General features: G+C 36.8%; 1 long non-coding RNA gene across 1 annotated transcript; it reads right to left on the bottom strand.

Annotated features, from left to right (window-relative positions):
• Positions 1–1,051: 1,051 nt before the first annotated feature.
• LOC122143603 lies at positions 1,052–2,002 on the bottom strand. The gene is made up of 3 exons (XR_006159256.1): positions 1,684–2,002; positions 1,459–1,573; positions 1,052–1,237 (listed from the first exon to the last, which is right to left on the bottom strand). It is a non-coding gene; the product is annotated as an uncharacterized LOC122143603 (long non-coding RNA).
• Positions 2,003–8,966: the final 6,964 nt, after the last annotated feature.

Below are 8,966 nucleotides of genomic sequence, written 5' to 3'. Positions count from 1 at the left end.
ATAAATCAATAAAGTAATTGAGTTGTATTTTATAATAATAATAATAATTCTTTACATATATATAGTGCTTTTCTGGGCACTCAAAGCGCTTTACATAGAAGGGGGTATCTCCTCAACCACCACCAGTGTGCAGCATCCACCTGGATGATGCGATGGCAGCCATATCGCACCAGAACGCACACCAGCTTATTGGTGGAGAGGAGACAGAGTGATGAAGCCAATCAGTAGATATGGGGATGGTTAGGAGGCCATGATGGTCAGAGGCCAATGGGCGAATTTGGCCAGGATGCCAGGGTTACATCCCTACTCTTTTTCGAAGGACATCCTGGGATTTTTAATCACCACAGAGAGTCAGGACCTCGGTTTAACGTCTCATCCGAAAGACAGTACTTTTTGTCAGTATAGTGTCCCCATCACTACACTGGGGCATTAGGACCCACGCAGACCACAGGGTGAGCACCCTGTGCTGGCCTCACTAACACCTCTTCCAGCAGCAACCTAGTTTTTCCCAGGAGGTCTCCCATCCAGGTACTGACCAGGCTCAGCCCTGCTTAGCGTCAGTGGGCAACCAGTCTTGGACTGCAGGGTGATATGTAAATATTTTGGGTGATATTTTAGGAAATATTATTTTATTGAAATTAAATTAATTGCAACTGGTAATCTGTTTCCTTAACTGAAATGGATTTTACGGTGTAGTGTTGAATAGTGTGAGTTTTATCAGTGTATACAATTCCACAAGAAAAAAGGAGAACTCACTCAATGGCATCAATATGGCAGATGTCTGCTTTATGTATCTTGTAACTTTTGATATCTTCCTTGTGGAGAACAGCTTCCGACGTCTTCAAGCAAGTGCAAAGTAAACGGCCAATTGCTGTAAACACCCAAAGAAACCAACCCCCCAAAAAATTAACAACTGACTTTCTTTAAGTCAAGACAGATAAACTGAAATATCTAACTTTAGACTAACAGGGGCAAATAAAAATAAGAAACAGAAAAAGAATACACACATTTGTTAATAAATTCTAATAGCAATGGTGCAGTAGTTCTTAGTTCATCCTGTCCATTCCAGTCTGAGGCTGTATCCGGTGTTGATGCTTTTGTAAATGTTGGTGCAGGGTTTATGGGACACGCTGTCGTTTCAGCTGCCTTCTTCTTGTTGTCCACATATTCCATGGCTCTTTTCACCCAAGGCTTTATTGGACTGGAGCAAATGAAACGACCACTGAATGTTTTAAATCTGTAAATACATAAAAGTAACAATTTAGCATGACAATACAACAAAATATACAAATGTACAGAAAGTATTTTGGTACAAAATGTTATGGGTAAAAAATTCAAAATAAAAAAAAAAAAAACATACAAAAAAAAAATAATACTCTCACATAATAAAAAATATCTTGTTATGAAATATATTGTTGAATGGTTGAGATCGATCAGAGCAAAGAAAAAAGTACTCACAAAATGGCATCAATATGGCAGATGCCTGCTTTTTGTATCATGTAATTCTCAATATCTTTCTTGCGGGGAACCTGATTTGATGTCCTGAGACAAGGGCAATTTGACACACCATTTACTACAAATATAGAAAGGTAAAAAAAAAACAGAAATTAATTTAGACAACAATAATAATAATAATAATAATAATAGTTTTTCAATTTTTTTACAATTACATAAAGTGTCTACTTTGGCAGGTGACTTGAGCGAGCAGCATTGTAGCCAGGCACAGCAGAAGGGTTACACAAACACACCTCATCTTCTCTTGTGAGTCTGATGCGTATTATGTCAGCTCACCACAACTTGCACTTTTATAAACACTCACAGAGGGGAAAATGAGCATCAACTTCCTTCCACAGACTTGTCACCTGTCCGCTCAGAACAAAAGGCCCCCTCCTCACCTCACAAGCAACCACCGTGTACATAGAGGAACATTCACAGCTCTCTAAAATTCAGTGGTCTAAATGACCATGAGAGCATGGTCACTGCTAATGTAGGTGTGTCGTAGACTGGAAAGTACCAAGATGTTCACATAATCAAGAACAAAATTAATAATGAATGAACTTTGCAAACGATATTGACTAACTATTACGTCAGCTGTTTAATTCATGTAAAGTTTTAGTTTCAGTGAATGGGTATGCTTCTGGTAAAATATAATTAACAAACTGTTAAATTAAAAGTTAAATATAATATATAAGTTTATGTATTTTCTAGCAAAAATTAATTTACATTGTAAACACTGTGAAATTGCTCTTCATGAGTTCTTTCTGACTTGGTAATATTGAGAGTTAGTGTTGGTTTCCTGCAGTCTGCTGGTGTGGTTAGTGTTTCGAAGGGGTTGGTGCGACAAAGTCTCTGTGGTCATTCACCGAACTCGGGGGGATATACGCATTTAGCATATGTACAGCCTTTTTCCAAGTACAGAGGACTCAATTTCTAATAATCAAACCATTAATTTAATCATAGGTGAATGTTTCATCTGGAAATAATCAATGTGATGTTGTTCCTCACAAAAAATTTATATTGAACAAAAATATATTTTCCAGTGACCAAATAATGTAAATTGGAGTGTTTGGTTTTGAAGGCCATAAACTTTTATTATTGGGTAATGCTTTATTTTACAGTATGACTTAAATTACACTGTAACAAGAATACCTTTAAAATAAAGTGTAACCAAATAGTGTTTAATATTTAGACTCATTTGTAGAAAGCAAAGCTGGTGAGAATAATAATGGGGCATCTTTTGACGTGCATCTACAGATGTGTCTGGCAGACTAGGGAAAGTCATTGTGGTGTACTGCAAAATCATGTGACCTTAGCGTGTTCTATGTAAAAATTCTATGAGGCTCGGCAGGGACTGCAAGTGGCCCACAAAACTTTTCCTTCCTCACTAAACCTTCATTTGACTCCAAGACACACTCATCTCTATAGACACGGCAATAAACACAGATGCACAGATTGTGCTATGGCTGAATGCAAGCGTATGTCATGTGATTTCCGGGGGGCTAGATTGATTGATTGACTGACTGATAGATCAACATTTTCTCATACCTGACAGGAAATATCTTTGCAGCAACACCAAGCACGGACCAGACAATATGCACTCTGACAAGCAATATAAAAGATACAGTATGCAAAACAGCAAACTACAGATTGTGGGGTAACATTTGAGGGCACACGAAGCCTTGAAAAATAATTGGATTCTACAACGGAAGATTTTTCATTGTATATAACTGGCAACAGCCAGATATGATACTTTTTAAAACCCAATCTTGATGCCTAAGGTATAAATGTCATGTGACTATGAGCAGTTTTGGAATTACAAAACCAGAAGAACAGCTTGTGTTATTCTGTCCCAAGAACCACCCATTACCCTTGCCTTGCACTAACATTTACAAACAATTCAAAATGATGCATATTGTAATGTTGATCTGCATATGTCCGTTACAGTCCAATGGTCTCATAGCATCTACCTTGGGTCAGTCGAACAGAAAATCAGAAGCAACAAATGAAAACATAAACTGTTTCTGTAGCTGGAAAGGTAGACAATAGCACTAGCAAAAACAAGGACTTGGTTTGATTCCAAGGGAATATATGAATTGATAACAAAGAACTGAATGTAGTGTACAGTCGTGGCCAAAAGTTTTGAGAATTACATAAATATTAGTTTTCAAAAGTTTGCTGCCCCTAAACTGCTTTTAGATCTTTGTTTCAGTTGTTTCTGTGATGTACTGAAAATATAATTACAAGACACTTCATACGTTTCAAAGGCTTTTATCGGACAATTACATGACATTTATGCAAAGAGTCAGTATTTGCAGTGTTGGCCTTCTTTTTCAGGACCTCTGCAATTCGACTGGGCATTTGCTCTCAATCAAACTTCTGGGCCCAAATCCTGACTGATAGCAACCCATTCTTTCATAAGAAACTTTCTGGAAGTGTTGTCAGAATTAGTGGGTTTTTGTTTGTCCACCCGCCTCTTGAGGATTGGACCACAAGTTCTCAATGGGATTAAGATCTGGGGAGTTTCCCAGGCTCATGGACCCAAAATTTCAACATTCTGGTCCCCGAGCCACTTAGTTATCGCTTTGCCTTATGGCACGGGCCTGCGATCCATCATGCGGAAAATTGCATTTTGTTCCGACACCAAAAACTGTTTGTTGGATTGTTGGAAGAAGTTGCTGTTGGACGGGTGTTTGGTACAATTCTTTATTACATGGCTGTGTGTTTGGGCAGAATTGTGAGTGAGCCCACTCCCTTGGATGAGAAGCAACCCCACACAGAATGGGGTCAGGATGCTTTTACTGTTGGCATGACACAGGGGTACTGATGGTAGCGCTCACCTTTTTCTTCTCCGGACAAGCCTTTTCCAGATGCCCCAAAACACATCGGAAAGGGGTTTCATCGGGAGAATATGACTTTGCCCCAGTCCTCAGCAGGTCCATTCACTATACTTTCTGCAGGAAGAAGATCAATCTGGTCCCCTGATGTTTTTTGGAGGAGAAGTGGCTTCTTTGCTGCCCACTTCTTGACACCAGGCCATCTTCCAGAAGTCTTCGCCTCACTGTGCGGGCAAGATGCGCTCCACACCCTGCCAGCTGCCATTCCTGAGCAAGCTCTGTTCTGGTGGCACTCCGATCCCGCAGCTGAATCCTCTTTTTTTTAGAGCCGATCCTGGCGCTTGCTGGACTTTCTTGGACGCCCTGAAGCCTTCTTTACAAGAATTGAACCTTTCCTTGAAATTCTTGATGAACCTATAAATTGTTGATTTAGGTGCAATCTTAGTAGCCACAATATCCTTGCCTGTTAAGCCATTTTTATGCAACGCAATGATGGCTGCACGCATTTCTTTGCAAGGTCACCATGGTTAACAATGGAAGAACAATGATTTCAAGCATCACCTCCTTTTAACATTCATGTCAGTCTGCCATTTAACCCAATCAGCCTGACAATAATGATCTCCAGCCTTGTGCTCGTCAACATTCTCACCTGAGTTAACAAGATGATTACCGAAATGTGATCTCAGCAGGTCCTTTAATGACAGCAATGAAATGCAGTGGAAAGGTTTTTTGGGATTAATGTTAATTTTGCATGGCAAAGAAGGGACTATGCAATTCATCTGATCACTCTTCATAACATTCTGTAGTATATGCAAATTGCTATTATAAAAACTTAAGCAGCAACTTTTTCCAATATTTATATTTATGTAATTCTCAAAACTTTTGGCCACGACTGTAAGTCACATTGGATAGAAGTGTTTGCTAAATACACTACCACTTAAAAGTGAGCATAAAAGACTTTAAAAAACATTAAAACCTGATAGACTTAATCAGTGATGGTATTTTCACAAACTGCCTCTCATAGATCTGCAGAGGTAATGGGCACAATTACCAGACTTAGTTGGAGGATTCCCTCTGAGCCGTCTCAAATGACAAATCAGATTTAGACATACTCCACAGGGCCAGATATAAAAGCACTTCGTGCACATGGCCAAGAAGTAGAGAAACATAAACAAAAAGAAAAAAACAGCGAGGAGTTATAGCAACAATATTCAAAATCAACATGAAGTGGAGCTGTTGAGCGTAAATGCTTTTAGAGTTAGGCTGCATCGATCCGTATAATAATGTATAAAAAAAAGCCACAAAGCAACATTCTTCTTCTGAGTTTGTAAGCTCTCCAATTTCAACATCCAAAAGAACAACCACAAACAATAGAGTACATACTACATAGCCCCCGCCTAATCCCCCCCCTTTTTAGACTTCCTTCCCTGAATTCTTTGGATTGACAATCCATAGAAAACACCCTTTTCATTTTTTGGCACATTTATATGTATTTTACAGGAGCATAAGAGACAAGTGCTAGGGATCATTTAAAGGTGATTTAGAAATAATTTTAGAATTAAGTATTCCAGAGGACCACATGAATAAAATAACAATACATCTCTTAATCATTATCTATCACTCCCACTCACCCCAAACACAAACATCAACACAACTAATAACTATCTGTAAGTGATGTCTGAGGGAAATTTGTATTGCATTTAACCACTTGATAAAAGTGCCATGCTGTTACATTTTGATTGCTATTTTTCTCAAAAGAGAGGTAAGCAATTTACACATCAGCAAAAATCATCAAGGGATCAAGGGTATTGAGGAATGTAAGCAGTGAGAATGTAATTCAGAATGGGGTAAATGTCTGGCATTATCTGAGCTTCTCCAAAGGGTTTGCATATAGCTACATATAGGGAAATAACAGAGCATCTTCTAAACTTACCAGAAAGCAAATATATGACATTTTCAGGAGTGAAAAACACTGATGGTTGGTCCAGGTGTTTGATTATGCTTGACTTGCCTTTGATCAATGTGAGATGTCCCATGGTCTCTGTGCTTTGATTCTTCTCATACGCCATTTCGTGGCTTCCAGCAGCCAAAATCACAGTTTAGAGCTTCCTCTGTATTTATTGCGTGTTAGAAACCAGAGCATTTTTAGAACAAATATGATATATTTCTGTTTAATTAATAAATTAATAAATAGAGAAATTCAGCTAGTTGCTCATTTTTAGGTTTAATCAAAACTATCAAACAAAAAAAAAGAAAAAAAAAAAACAAAAACTAAAAACAAAAAAAATAATCTCAATGCTACTACAGAACAGAAAATAAAAAATGCAGATAAAAACTAATTCCTATATATAAAAAACTATAATGGTATCTCAACCAAATGATACTAAAGTAACCCTGCTTACATGTAAACATATCTAAACAACATGCTATTAACACACACACAAAAAATGCATTAGCACACAATTATTGGGTAAAATTACTTTTCAGCTTAAAAGTATGATTATATTTGAAAAAACTTAAATTATTACGACACATTTAACTGGACAAATGCTCTTGGAAAAGAAATGTGTACTGATAGTTTGTACCAAAGCAACATCAGATTGCAATACGTGCATAGCACACAATAATATTAGGTTCAAAAAATTTAAAAAGGATAATTTACTGATATATGATAGTATAATTAAAAAGGTGTCAGTTAATTTATAAGTTCTATATATCAATAATTATATAGATTATTACTATTATTGATTATTAATTACACCTTTTCTAATTATACTGTATTAATTATCCCTTTTCGTATTTTTTGATTGGGATTGGATTGGATTCACATATGCTTTCTAAATCTTAAATATATTTGCATTTTCCTATAATGGTGACCAAGGAGCGTTTTAGAGATGTATTCGGGGAAAAAAATCATGTTTAATCAGGTTGTAGAATAAGCAACGCAACATTTTTCATTTAGCTTACCTATCTATGCAAATAGGTTGCATGCTGCTTTACATTCTCTCAAAATTGAGATGTATTATAAAAGAAACAATAATTTTGAACTGCAAAATTCATTTGTGGTAGACGAGTGCTTTGTAATATGCCTGAAAATGCCATTTAGAGCAAAAAAAGTGCTTAGTTTGTACAATGAACATGAGATTCCCATGCAAACAGAGGATCCATTTTAAAGAAAATTCCACAGCTTCTAAGCCCTACCAGGAAAATATTGAGAAAGAATATGAATGTCCTGGTCTACCGCAAAAGACAATCCAGGACAACAATGATGAGTTTCCTCCCACAGTTCCCACAAGCCCCTCAAAACGCTTTTGTCAGCTCGTGCATCTGGTGATCTGTCAGGGCAGACAGCACCTTCGGCAGTCAGCTGGGGAGGCTGATGAAAAGGTTGTGAGTCAAAGGCAGCTGAATAATATTTGACGTGCTAGTGACAGCCCGCAATGTGTCCTTGGTGAGATTTCAAGGTAATTTCTGCAAATAAGGACTGACTGAGAATTTCTCCGTCTTGAAAAAGCCCAGAGACCAAGCCCATGGCTATTGGTTAGCCAGTTAACCGAACACCTGACACTTACTTGAAATATACAAAAACCAATTGAACAGCTTTCCTGTTTTATTGCGTCATGTATATAAATATTATTTGCATACACATGACAAACTTGCTGACTGTCTTATGTATCTACAGGTGGTGATGTATCAGTCTGTCTACAGTAATGTGGTGCATCCATCGAGGCCAGATACACCAGTCCGAGGCAGCAGATGTAATCAGATGTGCACTGATGACCTGAATAAGCAGAATGGATCTGCTCCAAATGGAAAGCCCAGCAATGGAATAAATCTGCCATGCCTGCGCCCATCAGATCCAGAGCCAAGACATTCGTTTGATAAGGCCTGGACATTGACACATATAGATAGACTGGCAAGGCCTACAAAATGTCTGCTTCAGTGATGGACCCAAGAGATAGTCATAGAATATTTCCTGCAACATATTTATCTACGCTTCTCTGTGCATGTAGCTGAAGCAGCAGTATAGTCCAGGTGATATTAAATACACATAATAAGAATCAGAACAAAATATTCTGAATAATGTGACAAACACATCCTTTTACTTTTCTGCCATGAAAATTATTTCAAATAGTCAAGAAACACTGTATAAAAGTCTTTTTCCATAGCATTACAATAATCAAATGGCTTTTTTATATTGTTTAATTTTTGAAATTAATTTTTGTATTTGAATTTGAAATGTATTTGTTTAATACATATTGTATTTGAAATGTTTATTTATTAGCTTGCATTGATTTTTAAATTGTTTAGTTTTCTGTGGTTTAGCATTGCAAAGTCTAACAAGTATGAAAAATGTAAAACAAAACAAGCAATTAATAATATATAAAAACTTAATTGTGAAATTATGAAATATTAAAATATTTAAACAGTGGTGGGTATTTTCAAAGTACCTTCAGAGTGGGTTTTTTTTCACCATGTGAAAAGGGCTTATATGTTTGTTTGTTTGTTTGTTTGTTTGTTTGTTTGTTTGTTTGTTTGTTTTTTCTGGTGTTATGTTATTTAATGTTCATAAGATTTCAATAAAAATATTAATTAGAATTTATTATAATGTATGATTAATAATATCAAATG

This window comes from Cyprinus carpio, unplaced genomic scaffold, assembly GCF_018340385.1.
Source record: "Cyprinus carpio isolate SPL01 unplaced genomic scaffold, ASM1834038v1 S000006459, whole genome shotgun sequence".
In the NCBI taxonomy this organism is placed as follows: domain Eukaryota; kingdom Metazoa; phylum Chordata; class Actinopteri; order Cypriniformes; family Cyprinidae; genus Cyprinus; species Cyprinus carpio.
Note: the sequence above shows the minus strand (reverse complement) of the source record. Positions and strands in the feature narration are given on the sequence as shown.